Raw genomic sequence first — 21,655 nt, forward strand, 5'->3', positions numbered from 1 at the left:
CATCCCGCCCCCTTGACCTGTCCGTCCTCCCTGGACTGACCTATCCCCTCCCTACCTCCCCACCTATACTCTCCTCCCCACCTATCTTGTTTTCTCTCCATCTTTGGTCTGTCTCCCCCTCTCTCCCTATTTATTCCAGAACCCTCTCCCCATCCCCTTCTCTGATGAAGGGTCTAGGCCCGAAACGTCAGCTTTTGTGTTCCTGAGATGCTGCTTGGCCTGCTGTGCTCAGCCAGCTTCACACTTTGTTATCTCAGCCTATCCTAGTTAGCCATCCAAACTCTACATACCAGCCCCTGGTCTGTGCTTCTGCAGGCTTCAGCTCTTCAGGTGCAGATCCAAGTTCATTTTTAATGAGTCCAGGGTTTTCATCTCAATCACCAAACTAAGCAGTAAATTCCAGGCCCCTACTGCTCTCAGACAGAAAATGTCATATCGCTGTCATCTTTCCAATAACATATTGGAGTAAAAATGGACTATTCAGCCCATCGTGTCTGCTCCACTATTCAAAGAGATTATGGCTGATCTGATTATGTTCTGATGATGACAGTTTCAGAGGGTTTTTGGTAAATCACATGTAACAGATTAATGTGTAAAATCAAAGCGCATGGGATTGAGGATATTGTAATGAGACGGATAGAAACTGGTGAGCAGGCCGGGGGCAAAGCACAAATAAATGGGTCTTTTTCCAAATGACAGGCAGTAACTGTAGGGTACATCAGGGATCAGTGATTGGACCCCAGCTAGTGACAATATGTAATAATGATTTAAATGAGGGAACTAAGTGTATCATCTCCAAATTCTTTGTCGTTCATTCATGAGATAAGGGCGAGGTTGGCATTTATTGCCCATCCCTAATTGACCAGAAGGCAGTGAAGAGTCAACCACATTGCTGTGGGTCTGGAGTCACATGTAGGCCAGACCAGGTAAGGATGGCAAATTTTCTGCCTTGAAGGACATTAGAGAACAAGATGGGTTTTTCTAAAAATTGACAACGGATTCACAGTTGTCATTAGACTCTTAGTCATAGAGATGTACAGCACGGAAACAGAGCCTTCAGTCCAACTCGTCCATGCCAAACAGATATCCTAAATAAATCTAGTCCTATTTGCCAGCATTTGGTCCATATCCCTCTAAACCCTTCCTATTCATATACCCATTCAGGTGCCTTTTAAATGTTGTAATTGTACCCCCTCCCCCCGTCCACCACCTCCTCTGGCAGCTCATTCCATATACATCCCACCCTCCGTGTGGAAAAAGTTGCTCTTTCAGTCCCTTTTATATCTCTCCCTCTCACCTTAAATCTTTGCTTTCTAGTTTGGGATTCTCCCATCCCAAAGAAAAGATGTTGCCTATTCACCCTATCCATGTCCCTCACGATTTTACAAAGCTCTACAAGGCCACTCCTCAGCCTCTGATGCTCCAGGGAAAATAGCCCCAGTCTATTTAGCCTCTCCCTATGGCTTAAACCCTCTAACCCTGGCAACATCCTTGTAAATCTTTTCTGAACCCTTTCAAGTTTCACAACATCCTTCCTATAGTGGGGAGCACTGAACTGCACATAGTAATGAAGAGGATTGATGAGGGCAGAGCAGTGGATGTGATCTATATAGACTTCAGTAAGGTGTTCGACAAAGTTACCTCATGGTAGGCTGGTTAGAAAGGTTAGATCAGGTAGAATACAGGGAGAACTAGCCAATTGGATACAGAACTGGCTCAAAGATAAAAGACAGAGGGTGGTGGTAGAGGGTCGCTTTTCAGACTGGAGGCTCATGACCAGCAGTGTTCTGTAAAGATCAGTGCTGGGTCCCCTGCTTTTTGTCATTTATACAAATGACTTGGACGTGAACATAAGAGATATGATTAGTAAGTTTGAGATGACACCAAAATTGGAGATGTAGTAGACAGCGAAGGAATATACAATAGACAATAGACAATAGGCGCTGGAGTAGGCCATTCAGCCCTTCGAGCCAGCACCACCATTCATTATGATCATGGCTGATCATCCACAATCAGTATCCTGTTCCTGCCTTATCCCCATAACCCTCGATTCCACTATCTTTAAGAGCTCTGTCTATCTATTTCTTGAAAGCATCCAGAGAGTTGGCCTCCACTGCCTCCTGGGGAAGAGCATTCCATATATCCACCACTCTCTGGGTGAAGAAGTTTTTCCTCAACTCTGTTCTAAATGGCCTACCCCTTATTTTTAAACTGTGTCCTCTGGTTCTGGACTCATCCATCAGCGGAAACATGCTTCCTGCCTCCACAGTGTCCAATCCCTTAATAATCTTATACGTCTCAATCAGATCCCCTCTCATCCTTCTAAACTCAAGTGTATACAAGCCCAGTCGCTCCAATCTTACAACATATGATAGTCCCACCATTCCGGGAATTGACCTCGTGAACCTACGCGGCGCTCCCTCAATAGCAAGAATGTCCTTCCTCAAATTTGGAGACCAAAACTGCACACAATACTCCAGGTGCGGTCTCACCAGGGCCCTGTACAGCTGCAGAAGGACCTCTTTGCTCCTATACTCAATTCCTCTTGTGATGAAGGCCAGCATGCCATTAGCTTTCCTCACTGCCTGTTGTACCTGCATGCTTGCTTTCATTGACTGATGTACAAGAACACCTAGATCTCGTTGTACTTCCCCTTTACCTAACTTGACTCCATTTAGATAGTAATCTGCCTTCCTGTTCTTGCCACCAAAGTGGATAACCACACATTTATCCACATTAAACTGCATCTGCCATGCATCCGTCCACTCACCTAGTCAGCCTGTCCAAGTCACCCTGTATTCTAATAACATCCTCCTCACATTTCACACTGCCACCCAGCTTTGTGTCATCAGCAAATTTGCTAATATTACTTCTAATGCCTTTGTCTATATCATTAATATATATCACAAACAGCTGCGGTCCCAGCACTGAACCTAGTGGGTACTCCACTGGTCACTGCCTGCCATTCCGAAAGGGACCCGTTTATCACTACTCTTTGCTTCCTGTCAGCCAGCCAATTTTCAATCCAAGTCAGTATTTTGCCCCCAGTACCATGTGCCCTAATTTTGCTCACTAATCTCCTATGTGGTACTTTAGCAAAGGCTTTCTGAAAGTCCAGGTACACTCCATCCACTGGCTCTCCCTTGCCCATCTTCATAGATACATCCTCAAAAAAATTCCAGAAGATTAGTCAAGCACGACTTCCCCTTTGTAAATCCATGCTGACTCTGACCTATCCTGTTACTGCTTACCTCAGAAGACAATGGATTTTGATCGGATGGACCAATGGGCTGAGACATGGCAGATGGAATTTAATTTAGATAAATGTGCAGCAGCATTTAAAAAGGCAAATCCGGACAGGGCTTACCTTTAAGTGTATAAGGTGCTGGGCAGTGTTGCTGAACGAAGAGATGTTGGAACGCAGGCTCATGGTTCTCTGAAAGTGGAGTCCCAGGTAGACAGGGCCATGAGGGAGGTTTATGGTACGCTTGCCTTTAATGGTCAGTGCATTGAGGGTAGGAGTTGGGAGGGTCATGATGGCTGTACAGAACATTGGTTAGGGCCACTATTGGAATACTGCGTTCAGTTCCGGTCTCCCTGCTGTTGGAATGATGTTGTTAAACATGAAAGGGTTCAGGAAGGATTTACAAGGATGTTGCCAGGGTTGGAGGGTTTGAGCTACAGTGAGAGGCTAGATAGACTGGGACGATTTTCCCTGGAGCATCAGAGGCTGAGGGGTGACGTTTATAAAATCCTGAGGGAAATGGATTGGGTAAATAGGCAAAATCTTTTTCCCAGGATGGGAGAGTTCAAAACTAAAGGACATATCTTTAAGGCGAGAGGGGAAAAATGTAAAATGGACCTAAGGGGCAACTTTTCCACACAGAGGGTGGTGCGTGTATGGAATGAGTTGCCAGAGGAAGTGGTGGGGGCTGGAACATTTACAACATTTAAAAGACACCTGGATGGGGACATGGATAGGAAGGGTTTAGAGGGATATGGACCAAATCTGGTAAATGGGACTAGATTAATATAGGATATCTAATCAGTATGGATGAGTTGTACCGAAGGGTCCATTTCCATGCTGTGTATCTCTAAGACTCTATTTCAAAAGTGGCCCTAACCAATGTCCTGTACAGCCATAACATGACCCTCCCAACTCGTATACTCAGTCCACTGACCATTAAAGGCAAACGTACCAAACACCTTCTCCACCGCCTTGTCTACCTGTAACTCCACTTTCAAGGAACCATGAACCTGAACTCCAAGGTCTCTTAGTTCAGCAACACTCCCTAGGACCTTACTATTGACTGTATAAGCCCTGCCCTGATTTGCTTTTCCAAAATGTAGCATCTCACATTTATTGAAATTAAATTCCATCTGCCACTCCTCAGCCCATTGGCCCATCTGATCTAGGTCCCGTTATGCTCTGAGGTAACCTTCTTCCCTATCCACTGCAATCCCTGATTTTGGTGTCACCTGCAAATGTACTGCCTATACCGCCAATGTTCACATCCAAATCATTTGCATGAATGATGAAAAGCAGTGGACCCAGCAGTGATCCTTGGGGCACACTGCTGGTCACAGGCCTTCAGTCTGAAAGGTAACCCTCCATCACCACCTCTTGATCCAGATTTTCTTTGAATTCAGATTTCACCATCTGCCATGACCTGGATCTCCAGAACATTACCTGGGCCTCTGGATTAACAATCCAGCAATAATATCACTCGGCCATTACCTCCCTGTTTGCAGACAGCACAAGGCTGGGTGGGAGGGTGAGCTATGGGGAGGGTGCAGCGATGTCTCTGTGTGATTTGGACAGGCTGAGTGAGTGGGTAAATACACAGCAGATACAGTATAATGTGGATAAATGTGAGGTGGGATCAGGAAGGCAGATTATGATCTGAATGGTGATGGATTGGGAAAGGGGGAGGTGCAGTGATACCTGGGTGTCCTTATACCCCAGTCATTAAAAGTAAGCGTGCAGGTGCAGCAGGGGGTGAGGAAGGTCAATGGGATGTCGGTCTCCATTGCTAGAGCATGGGGTAAATGAAGGAAGGATGTTCTCAATGACTGGGGAGAACCAGGAAGTTGTAGCCTAAGGATACAGGGAGACGTCTTATACAGAGATGAGGAGAAATTTCTTCACCCAGAGTATGGTGAGCCTGTGGCATTGTCTGCCATATAAAGCTGTCAAGGTCAAAACATTAAACATTTTCAAGAAGAGTATGATATAATTCTTAGAGCTAAAGGGATCAAAGTATATGGGGTGGAAATAGGAACAGAGGACTGAGTTGGATAATAGGCTGTGATCATATTGAGAGGTGGAATAGGTCTGAAGGCCAAATGACTTAGTTCTACTGTGGTTTCTATGTAGTTTCTTTAGATCCTGTATTCTTTAATGAGGCTGGAGTCACATTATTATTATTGACATAGTGGAAGATCTGCAAGGAAATAGTAACCATAATACAAATTAATTTCATATAACTTTGAAGGTGGCATTTGAAAGCTCCAATTAAGGATCTTAAACTTAAATGAAGCCAATAACCTAAGTTTGAGGTGATAGCGGACTGAGGTTAATTGGGTAAATAGACTAAGAAGTGAATAGTGAGAAAGATTGAGAAAAGCAATTTACAATATTAAATGAAAATATGCTCCATTGATAAATAAAAGCCCAGTAAAAATGATTCATCGTTGACTTAGAAAATAGGTTCAGGATAATATTAGATTGGAGGTTGAAGCTGATAATATTGCAAAGAAAGCAGTAAGTCTGAGGTCTGGAAATGTTTTAGAAACCAGAAAATGGCTAAAATAAGAGAGTGAATCAAGCAAGATTTTACAAACAGAAGTATTTCAAAAACGGAGGATACTGGCTAAAGTGATTTTAGAGAGAAGTTATTACAAACAATGTTGTAAAAAGCATCTCAATTTATTTATCCTGGGCCTCCTGCAGTGCCACTATGATGCCACCCGAAGGTTGCAGGAACAGCAACTCATATTCCGCTTGGGAACCCTGCAGCCCAATGGTATCAATGTGGACTTCACCAGCTTCAAAATCTGTCCCCCCCCACCGCATCCTAAAACCAGCCCAGCTGGACCCTGCCTCCCTAACTTGTTCTTCCTCTCACCTATCCTCTCCTCCCACCTCCTAGCTCAAGCCACACCTCCATTTCCTACCCACTAACCTCATCCCGCCCCCTTGACCTGTCCGTCCTCCCCGGACTGACCTATTCCCTCCCTAAATAATAAAATGTGAGGCTGGATGAACACAGCAGGCCCAGCAGCATCTGAGGAGCACAAAAGCTGACGTTTCGGGCCTAGACCCTTCATCAGAGAGGGGAATGGGGAGAGGGTTATGAAATAAATAGGGAGAGAGGGGGAGGTGGACCGAAGATGGAGAGAAAAGAAGATAGGTGGAGAGGAGAGTACAACCTCCCCACCCATACTCTCCTCTCCACCTATCTTCTCCTCTATCCATCTTCGATCTGCCTCCTCCCTCTCTCCCTATTTATTGCAGAATCCTCTCCTCCCCCATTTCTGAAGAAGGGTGTAGGCCCGAAACGTCAGCTTTCCTGCTCCTCTGATGCTGCTGTGTTCATCCAGCTCTACACGTTGTTATCTCAGATTCTCCAACATCGGCAGTTCCTACTATCTCTGAGTCAATTTATTTTCCTATATTTTTGGTTGTCATCTGAAATGAAAAAAATACACGTTTTCAAAGCTAAGGATGTTGAAGGATTTTTGCAGTTTTCAAGATCAATCACCGACACTCATTGTAATTGGTTTTAAGCAGCTGCTGTTTCTAGCAGAGGGGGAATGTTTTTATAGTCAGGCTGGTACCGGGCTCTTCGCTCTAAGTGAGATTCAGTTGGCAACAAAGTAGCTAATTGGTCTTCAGAGTAGTGACCAGTCATTAGTGCCAAGGCCTTCTGCCAGCCAACAGTGATGTTATTGGCTCCTAAGGAGCTTGTGGCTGTGAATGATATAGAACATAGAACATAGAACATAGAACATAGAACAGTACAGCACAGAACAGGCCCTTCAGCCCACGATGTTGTGCCAGCCATTGATCCTCATGTATGCACCCTCATATTTCTGTGACCATATGCATGTCCAGCAGCCTCTTAAATGACCCCAATGACCTTGCTTCCACAACTGCTGCTGGCAACGCATTCCATGCTCTCACAACTCTCTGTGTAAAGAACCTGCCTCTGACATCCCCTCTATACTTTCCTCCAACCAGCTTAAAACTATGACCCCTCGTGTTAGCCATTTCTGCCCTGGGAAATAGTCTCTGGCTTTCAACTCTATCTATGCCTCTCATTATCTTGTATACCTCAATTAGGTCCCCTCTCCTCCTTTTCTCCAATGAAAAAAGTCCGAGCTCAGTCAACCTCTCTTCATAAGATAAGCCCTCCAGTCCAGGCAGCATCCTGGTAAACCTCCACTGAACCCTCTCCAAAGCATTCACATCTTTCCTATAATACGGCGACCAGAACTGGACGCAGTATTCCAAGTGCGGTCTAACCAAAGTTTTATAGAGCTGCAACAAGATCTCACGACTCTTAAACTCAATCCCCCTGTTAATGAAAGCCAAAACACCATATGCTTTCTTAACAACCCTGTCCACTTGGGTGGCCATTTTAAGGGATCTATGTATCTGCACACCAAGATCCCTCTGTTCCTCCACACTGCCAAGAATCCTATCCTTAATCCTGTACTCAGCTTTCAAATTCGACCTTCCAAAATGCATCACCTCGCATTTATCCAGGTTGAACTCCACCTGCCACCTCTCAGCCCATCTCTGCATCCTGTCAATGTCCCGCTGCAGCCTACAACAGCCCTCTATACTGTCAACGACACCTCCAACCTTTGTGTCGTCTGCAAACTTGCTGACCCATCCTTCAATCCCCTCGTCCAAGTCATTAATAAAAATTACAAACAGTAGAGGCCCAAGGACAGAGCCCTGTGGAACACCACTCACCACTGACTTCCAGGCAGAATATTTTCCTTCTACTACCACTCGCTGCCTTCTGTTGGCCAGCCAATTCTGTATCCAGACAGCTAAGTTCCCCTGTATCCCATTCCTCCTGACCTTCTGTATGAGCCTACCATGGGGAACCTTATCAAATGCCTTACTGAAGTCCATATACACCACATCAACAGCTCGACCCTCATCAACTTTTCTAGTCACATCCTCAAAGAACTCGATAAGGTTTGTGAGGCATGACCTGCCCCTCACAAAGCCATGTTGACTGCATTTGATCAAGCCATGCTCTTCCAGATGGTCATAAATCCTATCCCTCAGAATCCTTTCTAACACCTTGCAGACGACAGACGTGAGACTTAAGAGACTTAAGAGATATGATCAGAAACATTTGTACTCTGGGCTGAAAAGACAGCTAAATTGGTGAACATTTTATTATTTGCTAAAATTGTTAAATTCTGTGACAACTCTTGGAATAGTGGGGCTCAATTTCCAGGGTATTACTTCAGTAAGGCATGAAACTGTGGAAATTGCAGGGAATGAGAACTTTGTGTCTACCTTCACAGGAAAAGACACACATAACAAGCCAGAAATACTCATTAATTAACATAAGGGATTTGAGGAATTAACATCAGCAAAGAAAAAGCACAGAAGAAATTTACAAGACTAAAATTTGACGAATCCCTAAGGCCAGTTAGTCTACAATAAGAGGTTTTAAAAGAGGCTATTACTGAGATACTGGATGTGGCCAAGATTTTCCAAAATTCCCGAGACTCTAGAATAGTTCTAGTGGATCAAGAGTGAGCAGATGTAACCCTGTCATTCAAGAAAAAACACTGAGAAAATAGGGAATTACAGGTTAGCTAGTTATTTTCTTCTTAACCTGTTCACAGCCATTATTTACATATCTCTCGTGCAGATGGGACTTGAACCCAGGCCTCCTGCTCTAGAGGCAGGAACACTACTAGTCCATTGCAAGAGGCCTCTCAGGCCAGATGGCCTGACATCAATCAATGGGAGACAACCAAACGTTATTAGCAAGAAATCTTAACAAGGCATTTTACCCCTTCTGACTCCATTTTGATTTGGCCCCCTCTCCCTCATCTTTAACAGTTTGAATTGCCCTTTAAGGGGAATGCATGTAATATTAACCAATTAGAAAATAAGTTGATTTACTGGCAGTGGTGGTTAATAAGTGAACATTGCCACGGGTGATTTAGTTCTGGGAAAAGCCATTTGATTGTGTTTAATAACACTTCTGGATTAAAAAGAAAACAATGCATTTTGGAGGGTTCTTGTAGTCCTAACGAAACATCTAGGCCTGAAACATCGACTCTCCTGGTTCTCAGATGCTGCCTGACCAGTTGTGTTTCTCCAGCTCCACACTGTATTGGCACTTGTAATGTCCCTACCTCTGGGCTATGAGACACAGGTCCCAACTGCTCTAAGAATCTGTCATACTAGCTCAGAACAGGCTAGTTAGAAAATAGATACATAAAAACAAGACAAACCATTTTAGTCCTCTCCCCTTCTCCTTCACCTTTGATGGTTTGCGTTGTTTTTAGCAGGTAATACATTAAATTATTCAATTGGGAAATGGGTGATTTACTGGCAATGGTTAATAGATGAAGAGATGTCACAATTGATTTGTTGATGGGACACAAAATGTTCAGTTTTCTGTAAGACCACATCTGGATATTAAAAAAATTAAAAACAATGCAATATTTAAGAAAATCAAAAAGACAAACAGAACGTGGTTTTATGAAAGGTGAACGTTTTTGAGAGATTCACCTTGTATAAAGGGATAGACTGCATTTTTTCCAAATTTGCTGACAAAATGAAGTTAAATTGGAAAACAAGTTGTGAGAAGGTTACACAGAAGTGGGGATGTTTGCTAATCATGAATGTTCAGTACCAAAACCAGAAATTGTTGGAAAATCTCCGCAGGTCTGGCAGCATCTGAGAAGAGAAATCAGGGTGTGAGGAAGGATCACCAGACCCGAAACATTAACTTTGATCTCTCTTCACAGATGCTGACAGGCCTGCTGAACTTTTCCAGCAATTTCTGTTTTGGTTTCTGATTTACAGCATCCGCAGTTCTTTCGGGTTTTTTTTGAACATGATGTTCAGCACCATGGATAGCAGAAGTTCAATAAGGCAGCTCACCACCACCTTGACAGGTCCAACCAGGGAGAGGCAGTAAATGCTGGTCCAGCTAGAGGCACCCACATAGAACATAGAACATTACAGCACAGTACAGGCCCTTCGGCCCTCGATGTTGTGCCGACCTGTCATACTGATCTCAAGCCCATCTAATCTACACTATTCCATGTACGTCCATATGCTTGTCCAATGACGACTTAAATGTACCTAAAGTTGGCAAATCTACTACCGTTGCAGGTAAAGCGTTTCATTCCCTTACTACTCTCTGAGTTTAGAAATTACCTCTGACATCTGTCCTATATCTTTCACCCCTCAATTTAAAGCTATGCCCCCTCGTGCTCGCCGTCACCATCCTAGGAAAAAGGCTCTCCCTATCCAACCTATCTAACCCTCTGATTATTTTATATGTTTCAATTAAGTCACCTCTCAACCTTCTTCTCTCTAATGAAAACAGCCTCAAGTCCCTCAGCCTTTCCTCGAAGACCTTCCCTCCATACCAGGCAACATCCTAGTAAATCTCCTCCGCACCCTTTCCAAAGCTTCCACATCCTTCTTATAATGCGGTGACCAGAACTGTACACAATACTCCAAGTGCAGCCACACCAGAGTTTTGTACAGCTTCACCATAACCTCTTGGTTCCAGAACTCGATCCCTCTATTAATAAAAGCTAAAACACTGTATGCCTTCTTAACAGCCCTGTCAACCTGGGTGGTAACTTGCAAAGATCTGTGTACATGGACACCGAGATCTCTCTGCTCATCTACACTACTAAGAATCTTACCATTAGCCCTGTACTTTGCCTTCCGGTTACTCCTACCAAAGTGCATCACCTCACACCTGTCTGCATTAAACTCCATTTGCCACCTCTCAGCCCAGCTCTGCAGCTTATCTATGTCTATCTGCAACCTACAACATCCTTCGTCACTATCCACAACTCCACCGACCTTAGTGTCGTCTGCAAATTTACAAACCCATCCTTCTACGCCCTCAGCCAGGTCGTTTATAAAAATGACAAACAGCAGTGGACTCAACACCGACCCTTGTGGTACACCACTAGTAACTGGTCTCCAGGATGAACATTTCCCATCAACTACCACCCTCTGTCTTCTTTCAGCAAGCCAATTTCCGACCCACGTCCAGAAAATGAATAAAAGAAACACAGAAACTGTATGGGCACCACCAACAGCCCCTCAAACAAACAATTAGACAGAGATAATGGGAACTGCAAACGCTGGAGAATTCCAAGATAATAAATTGTGAGGCTGGATGAACACAGCAGGCCAAGCAGCATCTCAGGAGCACAAAAGCTGGTGTTTCGGGCCTAGACCCTTCATCAGAGAGGGGGATGGGGGGAGGGAACTGGAATAAATAGGGAGAGAGGGGGAGGCGGACCGAAGATGGAGAGTAAAGAAGATAGGTGGAGAGAGTGTAGGTGGGGAGGTAGGGAGGGGATAGGTCAGCCCAGGGAAGACGGACAGGTCAAGGAGGTGGGATGAGGTTAGTAGGCAGGAAATGGAGGTGCCAAGTTAACAAAGTGAGGATCTGGAGATGAAGGGTCGAGGCCTGAAACGTCAGCTTTTGTGCTCCTGAGATGCTGCTTGGCCTGCTGTGTTCATCGAGCCTCACATTTTATTATCTTGGATTCTCCAGCATCTGTAGTTCCCATTATCACAGGAAATGAGGCTTGGGGTGGGAGGAAGGGATGGGTGAGAGGAAGAACCGGTTAGGGAGGCAGAGACAGGTTGGACTGGTTTTGGGATGCAGTGGGTGGGGGGGAAGAGCTGGGCTGGTTGTGTGGTGCAGTGGGGGGAGGGGACGAACTGGGCTGGTTTAGGGATGCAGTAGGGGAAGGGGAGATTTTGAAACTGGTGAAGTCCACATTGATACCATATGGCTGCAGGGTTCCCAGGCGGAATATGAGTTGCTGTTCCTGCAACCTTCGGGTGGCATCATTGTGGCAGTGCAGGAGGCCCATGATGGACATGTCATCTAGAGAATGGGAGGGGGAGTGGAAATGGTTTGCGACTGGGAGGTGCAGTTGTTTGTTGCGAACTGAGCAGAGGTGTTCTACAAAGCGGTCCCCAAGCCTCCGCTTGGTTTCCCCAATGTAGAGGAAGCCGCACCGGGTACAGTGGATGCAGTATACCACATTGGCAGATGTGCAGGTGAACCTCTGCTTAATGTGGAATGTCATCTTGGGGCCTGGGATAGGGGTGAGGGAGGAGGTGTGGGGACAAGTGTAGCATTTCCTGCGGTTGCAGGGCAAGGTGCCGGGTGTGGTGGAGTTGGAGGGCAGTGTGGAGCGAACAAGGGAGTCACGGAGAGAGTGGTCTCTCCGGAAAGCAGACAGGGGAGGGGATGGAAAAATGTCTTGGGTGGTGGGGTCGGATTGTAAATGGCGGAAGTGTCGGAGGATGATGCGTTGTATCCAGAGGTTGGTAGGGTGGCGGGGGCGGGGTGTGAGGGATGTGTTGCGGGAAATACGGGAGACGCGGTCAAGGGTGTTCTCGATCACTGTGGGGGGAAAGTTGCGGTCCTTAAAGAACTTGGACATCTGGGATGTGTGGGAGTGGAATGTCTTATCGTGGGAGCAGATGCGGCGGAGGCGGAGGAATTGGGAATGGGGATGGAATTTTTGCAGGAGGGTGGGTGGGAGGAGGTGTATTCTAGGTAGCTGTGGGAGTCGGTGGGCTTGAAATGGACATCAGTTACAAGCTGGTTGCCTGAGATGGAGACTGAGAGGTCCAGGAAGGTGAGGGATGTGCTGGAGATGGCCCAGGTGAACTGAAGGTTGGGGTGGAAGGTGTTGGTGAAGTGGATGAACTGTTCGAGCTCCTCTGGGGAGCAAGAAGCGGCGCCGATACAGTCATCAATGTACCGGAGGAAGAGGTGGGGTTTGGGGCCTGTGTAGGTGCGGAAGACGGACTGTTCCACGTAACCTACAAAGAGGCAGGCATAGTTGGGGCCCATGCGGGTGCCCATGGCCACACCCTTAGTCTGTAGGAAGTGGGAGGAGTCAAAAGAGAGGTTGTTGAGTGTGAGGACGAGTTCAGCTAGGCGGATGAGAGTGTCGGTGGAGGGGGACTGGTCGGGCCTGCGGGACAGGAAGAAGCGGAGGGCCTTGAGGCCATCTCCATGAGGAATGCAGGTGTACAGGGACTGGACGTCCATGGTGAATATGAGGTGTTGGGGGCCAGGGAATTGGAAGTCCTGGAGGAGGTGGAGGGCGTGGGTGGTGTCACGGACGTAGGTGGGGAGTTCCTGGCCCAAAGGGGAGAAAATGGAGTCCAGATGGGTGGAGATGAGTTCGGTGGGGCAGGAGCAGGCTGAGACGATGGGTCGACCAGGGCAGGCAGGTTTGTGGATTTTGGGAAGGAGATAGAAACGGGCCGTGCGGGGTTGGGGAACGATGAGGTTGGAGGCTGTGGGTGGGAGGTCCCCTGAGGTGATGAGGTCGTGAATGGTGTTGGAGATGATGGTTTGGTGCTCGGGTGTGGGGTCATGATCGAGGAGGCGGTAGGAGGTGGTGTCGGAGTGTTGGCGTCTGCCCTCGGCGATGTAGAGGTCAGTGCGCCATACTACCACTGTGCCACCCTTGTCTGCGGGTTTGATGGTGAGGTTGGGGTTGGAGCGGAGGGAGCGGAGGGCTGCCCGTTCTGCGGGGGAGAGGTTGGAGTGGGTGAGAGGGGTGGAGAGGTTGAGGCGGTTAATGTCTCGACGGCAGTTGGAGATGAAGAGGTCGAGGGAGGGTAGGAGGCCTGGGGGTGGGGGTATACAATTAGACAGATGTATACGAACAAACAAACACAACTCAGCACCAGGGGACCAGGCTCAATTCCAGCCTTGGGTGACTGTCTGTATGGAGTTTGCACATTCTCCCTGTGTCTGCGTGGGTTTTCAATCTTTGTATGACCTCACACTTCCCCACAGTATATTCTATCCATTAAGTTTTTATTCACTTGGTTAATATGCCCATATCCCTCTGCAGACTCTGTGTCATTCTCACCACTTACCTTCTCATCAAACCTGACTTTCCTCATCGAAGTCATTAATGCACTGAAGCCTGTGGCACACCATTCGTTACAGGTTGTCTCCTGAAAATATCTCTATTATCCCTATTTTTCAGTCACTCCTCTATCCATGCTAATACGCTGTCTCTAACACCATAACCTCACAAAAACACATGTACACAAATATGTGGCTATAACAGTCAAATATAAGGATAAACAAACAAACAGCCACAGACAGACACACACACAGACAGAGACACACACAGACAGACACAGCCACTGACAGACACACACACAGACTCACACACACACGCACACACAGACACACACACACGCAGACAGTCACACACACAGACAGACACACACAAAGACAGACGCAGCCACAGACAGACACACAGACAGACAGACACACACACACACACACAGACAGATACAGCCACAGACACACATAAACACAGACAGACACCGCCACAGACAGACACGCACACAGACAGACACACAGACAGACAGACACACACACAGACACACACACAGAGACAGACACACACACAGACAGACACACACACAGACAGACATGCACAGCCCCAGCCACAGACATACTGAGAGACAGCAGGCTCACTCAGAAAGATACACCAGCGTTACTCAAACATACAACTTGATGTTTCTTAATTAATCATGGGACATGGGTGTCACCAGCGAGGCCAGCATTTATTGCCCATCTTTGTTCTCTTGAGAAGGTGAGGTGAGCTGCCATCTTGAATAGCTGCAGTCCATGTACAATAGGTTGACCCACAATGCCATTTGGGTAGAAAATTCCAGGATTTTGACACAGCAACACTGAAGGAATGGTGATATATTCCCAACTGAGGATGGTGAGTGGTTTGTGGGGAGCAGGGGTGGTGTTCCCATATGCCTTCTGCCCTTGTCCTTCTAGGTGGAAGTGGTCCTGGGTTTGGAAGGTGCTATCTGAGGATCTTTGGTGAGTCTCTGCAGTGCCTCTTGTAGACAGTACACACTGCTGTTACTGAGCGTCAGTGGTGGGGGGAGTGGGATGTTTGTGGATGTGGTGCCAATCAAGCAGCTGCTTTGTCCTGGATGGTGCTGAGCTTCTTGAATGTTGTTGGAGCTGCACTCATCCAGGCCAGTGGGGGTTATTCCATCAGACTCCTGACTTGTGCCTTGTAGATGGTGGACAGGCTTTGGGGAGTCAGGAGGTGAGTTGCCTGCCCTTGTAGCTGCAGTATTTATGTGGTGAGTCCAGTTGAGTTACTGGTCAATGGTAACCCCCAAGATGCTGATAGTGTGGGGATTCAGTGATGGTAACACCATTGAATGTCAAGGGGCGGTGGTTAGATTGTCTCTTATTGGTGATAATCACTGCCTGGCACTTGTGAGGCGCAAATGTCACTTGCCACTTGTCAGCCTGAGCCTGGATATTGTCCAGATCTTGTTCCATTTGAACACGGACTGCTTCGGTATCTGAGGATCACGAATGGTGCTGAACATTGTATAATCATCGGTGAACATCCCCACTTCTGACCTTATGATGGAGGGAAGGTCATTGATGAAGCAGCTGAAGATGGTTGGGCCTAGGACACTGCCCTGAGGAACTCCTGCAGAGATGTCCTGGAGCTGAGATGACTGACCTCCCACAACCACGACCATCTTCCTATGGGTCAGGTATGACTCCAACCAGCAAAGTGTTTACAAAGAACAAGAGCAAAGAACAATACAGCACTGGAACAGGCCCTTCGGCCCTCCAAGCCTGTGCTGACACATTTTGCCCTTCCACACTAAAACTGCCTTCACTTACAGGACCCATACCCCTCTGTTTCTTTCCTAGTCATGTATTCGTCCTGGTGCTTCCTGAAGCTGCTATTGCCTCCACCAGTTCCTCTGGCAGAGAATTCCAGATGCTCCCCACACTTTGTGTGAAGAACTCACCTCACACATCCCTTTTCAACTTCCTCCCTCACAGCTTGAACCTGTGTCCCTGATTAATTAACTTGTCCACCTGGAAAAATGACTCATATTTTCCTCTCTATCCATGCCATTCACCATAGAACATAGAACATAGAACAGTGCAGCACACTACAGGCCCTTCGGCCACGATGCTGTGGTGAACTTTTACCCTAATCCTAAGGTCTATCTAACCTCCACCCCTACCTTTTACTATCATCCATATGCCTATCTCATAGCCGCTTAAATGCCCCTAATGTAGCTGACTCCACTACCCTCTCCGGCAATGCATTCCAAATCCGACTACTCTCTGAGTAAAGAACCTACCTCTCAGAGGACTCAGAACAGATCCTTGTGGTAAACCACGCGTACCTGAGCACCATGTTGAATATTTTCTGTCCACTACCACCCTTTGTCTTCTAAGGGTCAGCCAATTTTCATGCTACAACTGTTAAAAAATACTAGTGCGGCCTCACTTGGAATATTGCGTACAGTTCTGTTCGCCACATTACAGGAAGGATGCGGAAGCATTGGAAAAGTTGCAGAGGAGATTTACCAGGATGTTGCCTGGTCTGGAGCGAAGGTCTTATGAGGAAAGGCTGAGGGACTTTCGTCTGTTCTCACTGGAGAGAAGGAGGCTAAGAGGGGATTTAGGACCATTCTTGATACCTCAGGTACTGATGGAGTCCATGTTCAAATACAACAAGATCTGAACAATATCCAGGCTTGGCTGACAGGTGGGGAATGCAGTTAACTCAGCCACATTAGGGTCATTTAAACAGTCCTTGGATAAGCATATGGATAATGATGAGATAGTGTAGGGGGATGGGCTTAGATTAGTTCACAGGTCGGCACAACATCGAAGGCCGAAGGGCCTGTTCTGCGCTGTATTGTTCTATGTTGTATGTCCTAATACAGAATCCAATCTGCCGCATCTCCCCCTATCCCATGCCTCCTTACCTTCTGCATGAGCCTACCATGGGGAGCCTTATCAAACACCTTACTTAGATCCATGTATACCATATCTACTGCTCTACCTTCATCCACATGTTCGGTCACCTCTTCAAAGAATTCAATAAGGTTTGTGAAGCATGACCTACCCCTCACAAATCCATGCTGACTCTCACAAATCAAACTGTGCCTTTTCCAAGTGAACATAAATCCTGTCTCTTAGACCCCTTTCCAATAATTTGCCCACCACTGACGTAAGACTAACTGGCCTGTAATTTCTGGGATTATCCCTGCTCTCTTTGTTGAACAAGGGAATGATGTTTGCCTCTCTCCAATCTTCTGGCGCTCTACCCGTGGACATTGAGGATGAAAAGATCATTGCCAAAGGTCCTGTGATCTCTTCTCTCACTTCCTGTAGAATCCCTGGATAAATCCCATCAGGCCCGGGGGATTTATCTATCTTCAAATTCCTCAAAATTCCTAGTACATCTTCCTTACTAACATCGACTTGCTCTACCCTACCAGCCTGTTTCACACTGTCCTCCCCTACAACTAGGTCCCTCTCAGTTGTGAATACCAAAGAAAAGTATTCATTAAGGACCTCTCCTATCTCTTTAGGCTCCGTGCACAAATTCCCTTTACAATCCTTGATCAGCCCAACCTTTTCTCTGGTCATTCTCTTATTCCTCATGTAAAAAGCCTTGGGGTTTTCCTTGATCCTGTCTGCCAAGGTTTTCTCATGCCCCCTTATAGCTCTCCTAAGTTCTTTCTTCAGTTCCTTCCTGGATAACTTGTATCCCTCTAGAGCCTTTTCTGATCCTTGTTTCCTAAACCTTACATAAGCATCTTTCTTCCTCTTAACTGGTTGTTCAACTTCTCTTGAGAACCAAGGCTCCCTCACTCAACCGCATCTTCCCTGCTACTTGGGACAAACATATCGAGCACACACAGTATGCATTCCTTAAACAATCTCCACAAATCGGTGGAGCTCTTCCCTGACAGCATCTGTTCCCATTTTATGTTACCCAGTTCTTGTCTAACTGAATTGTAATTACCCTTCCCCCAACTACAAACCTTAACCTGCTGTACGTACCTATCCTTTTCCATGACTGTTGTAAACAGAGTTATGATCGCTACCGACAAAATACTCTCCTACCAACAGGTTTAACACTTGGTCTGGTTCATCTCCAAGCACCAAATCCAAAGTGGCCTCTCCTCGTGTTGGTCTATCGATGTACTGTGTCAGGAATCCTTCCTGAACGCACCTGACAAAATCCACTCCATCTAAACTATTACAACTGAAAAGTTTCCAATCAATATTTGGAAAGTTGAAGTCACCCGTGACTACAACCCTGTGACTCCTGCACCTTTCCAGTAACTGCCTCCCAATCTGCTCCTCTACTTCTCTCCAACTGTTAGGGGGTCTATAAAAAAAAACCCCAATAAAGTGGCTGCTCCTTTCTTGTTCCTGACCTCAATCCAAAATTACTCTGTGGACACAATCTTATAAACCTCCGTCAGGTCACCCCTCGACCTCCTGCATTCCAGTGAAAACAAACCCAGTGTATCTATCCTTTCATCACAGCTAAAATCCCCCATACCAGGCAACAAGATAATAAAATGTGAGGCTGGATGAACACAGCAGGCCAAGCAGCATCTCAGGAGCACAAAAGCTGACGTTTCGGGCCTAGACCCTTCATCAGAGAGGGGGATGGGGTGAGGGTTCTGGAATAAATAGGGAGAGAGGGGGAGGCAGACTGAAGATGGAGAGATAAGAAGATAGGCGGAGAGGAGAGTATAGGTGGGGAGGTAGGGAGGGGATAGGTCAGTCCAGGGAAGACGGACAGGTCAAGGAGGTGGGATGAGGTTAGTAGGTAGGAGATAGAGGTGCAGCTTGGGGTGGGAGGAAGGGATGGGTGAGAGGAAGAACAGGTTAGGGAGGCAGAGACAGGTTGGACTGGTTTTGGGATGCAGTGGGTGGAGGGGAAGAGCTGTGCTGGTTGTGTGGTGCAGTGGGGGGAGGGGACGAACTGGGCTGGTTTTGGGATGCGGTGGGGGAAGGGGAGATTTTGAAGCTGGTGAAGTCCACATTGATACCATTGGGCTGCAGGGTTCCCAAGCGGAATGTGAGTTGCTGTCCCTGCAACCTTCGGGTGGCATCATTGTGGCACTGCAGGAGGCCCATGATGGACATGTCATCTAAAGAATGGGAGGGGGAGTTAAAATGGTTCATGACTGGGAGGTGCAGTTGTTTATTGCGAACCGAGCGGGGGTGTTCTGCAAAGCAGTCCCCAAGCCTCTGCTTGGTTTCCACATACCAGGCAACATCCTGGTAAACCATTTCTGTACCCTCTCCAAAGCATCCACATCCTTCTGGTGGTGCGGTGACCAGAACTGTACACAGTATTCCAAGTGCGGCCTAACTAGTTCCATAAAGCTGCAGCATAACTTGCCTGTCCTTACACACAGTGCCCCTTCCAATGAACGTAAACATGCCTTAGGCCTTTGAGTACTGCCTTATCTACCTGTGCTGCCACCTTCAGTGATCTGTGGACCTGCGCACACAGATCCCTCTGCGTATCAATGCTCCTAAGGGTTCTGTCATTCGCTGTTTAATTCCCACCTGTACCTGACCTTCCAAAATGCATCAGCTCAAATTTGTCTGTATTAAACACTACCTGCCATTTTTCTGCTCATGCCTCCCACTGATATATATCCCGGTGTATCCTCGGACAATCCTCCTCACTATCCACAACACCATCCATCTTTGCATCGTCCACAAACTTACTAATTAGACCTGCCACATTTTCCTCCACATCACATATCTAGATATTTAGTTCTTTGAGAAGGTGACCAAACAGGTAGATGAGAGTAAACCGGTTGATGTGGTGTATATGGATTTCAGCAAGGCGTTCGATAAGGTTCCCCACAATAGGCCATTGTACAAAATGCGGAGGAATGGGATTGTGGGAGATATAGCAGTTTGGATCGGAAATTGGCTTGCTGAAAGAAGACAGAGGGTGGTAGTTGATGGGAAATGTTCATCCTGGAGACCAGTTACTAGTGGTGTACTGCAAGGGTCGGTGTTGGGTCCACTGCTGTTTGTCATTTTTATAAATGACCTGGATGAGGGCGTAGAAGGATGGGTTAGTAAATTTGCAGACGACACTAAGGTCGGTGGAGTTGTGGATAGTGACGAAGGATGCTGTAGGTTGCAGAGAGACATAGATAAGCTGCAGAGCTGAGCTGAGAGGTAGCAAATGGAGTTTAATGCAGACAAGTGTGAGGTGATGCACTTTGGTAGGAGTAACCGGAAGGCAAAGTACAGGGCTAATGGTAAGATTCTTAGAAGTGTAGATGAGCAGAGAGACCTTGGTGACCATGTACACAGATACTTGAAAGTTGCCACCCAGGTTGACAGGGCTGTTAAGAAGGAATACAGTGTTTTAGCTTTTATTAATAGAGGGCTCGAGTTCCGGAACCAAGAGGTTATGGTGAAGCTGTACAAAACTCTGGTGCGGCCGCACTTGGAGTATTGCGTACAGTTCTGGTCACTGCATTATAAGAAGGATGTGGAAGCTTTGGAAAGGGTGCAGAGGAGATTTACTAGGATGTTGCTTGGTATGGAGGGAAGGTCTTACGAGGAAAGGCTGAGGGACTTGAGGCTGTTTTCATTAGAGAGAACAAGATTGAGAGGTGACTTAATTGAAACATATAAAATAATCAGAGGGTTAGATAGGGTGGATAGGGAGAGCCTTTTTCCTGGGATGGTGACGGCGAGCACGAGGGGGCATAGCTTTAAATTGAGGGGTCAAAGATATAGGACAGATGTCAGAGGTAGTTTCTTTACTCAGAGAGTAGTAAGGGAATGGAACGCTTTACCTGCAACGATAGTAGATTTGCCAACTTTAGGTACATTTAAGTCGTCATTGGACAAGCATATGGACGTACATGGAATAGTGTAGGTTAGATGGGCTTGAGATCGGTATGACAGGTCGGCACAACATCGAGGGCCAAAGGGCCTGTACTGTGCTGTAATGTTCTATGTTCTATGTTCTAGATCATGAACAGCAGAGGTCCCAGCACTGATCCCTGTTGAACACGATTAGTCACAATCCTCCGTTCTGAAAGGCATTCCACCACTACCCTCTGCCCCCTGTGACTCAGCCAGTTCTGTCCCCATTTTGCCAGCTCACCCTGATACCATGTGACTCACTTTTTGTACCAGTCTTCCATGATGGACCTTGTCAAAGGCTTTACTGACGTCCATGTAGACAACATCAACCATTTTCCCCTCATCAGTCATCTTCGTCACCTCCTCAAAAAACTTGATCAAGTTAGTGAGGCACAGCCTTTCCCAGCACAAAACCATGCTGTCTATTGCTAATAACTGCATTTGCTTCTAAATACATATCAATCTTGTTCTTAAAGATGTTTTCAATAATTTTCCTACCACTGACTTGAGACTCGCTGGTCTATAACTTCCAGGGTTGTCCTTGCTACCCTTTAACAATGGGACATCACTGGCTATTCTCCAGTCATCTAGGATCTCATCTATGACCAAAGATTAGAATGTGAGTACTC

Source organism: Stegostoma tigrinum, chromosome 4 (genome assembly GCF_030684315.1).
Source record: "Stegostoma tigrinum isolate sSteTig4 chromosome 4, sSteTig4.hap1, whole genome shotgun sequence".
In the NCBI taxonomy this organism is placed as follows: domain Eukaryota; kingdom Metazoa; phylum Chordata; class Chondrichthyes; order Orectolobiformes; family Stegostomatidae; genus Stegostoma; species Stegostoma tigrinum.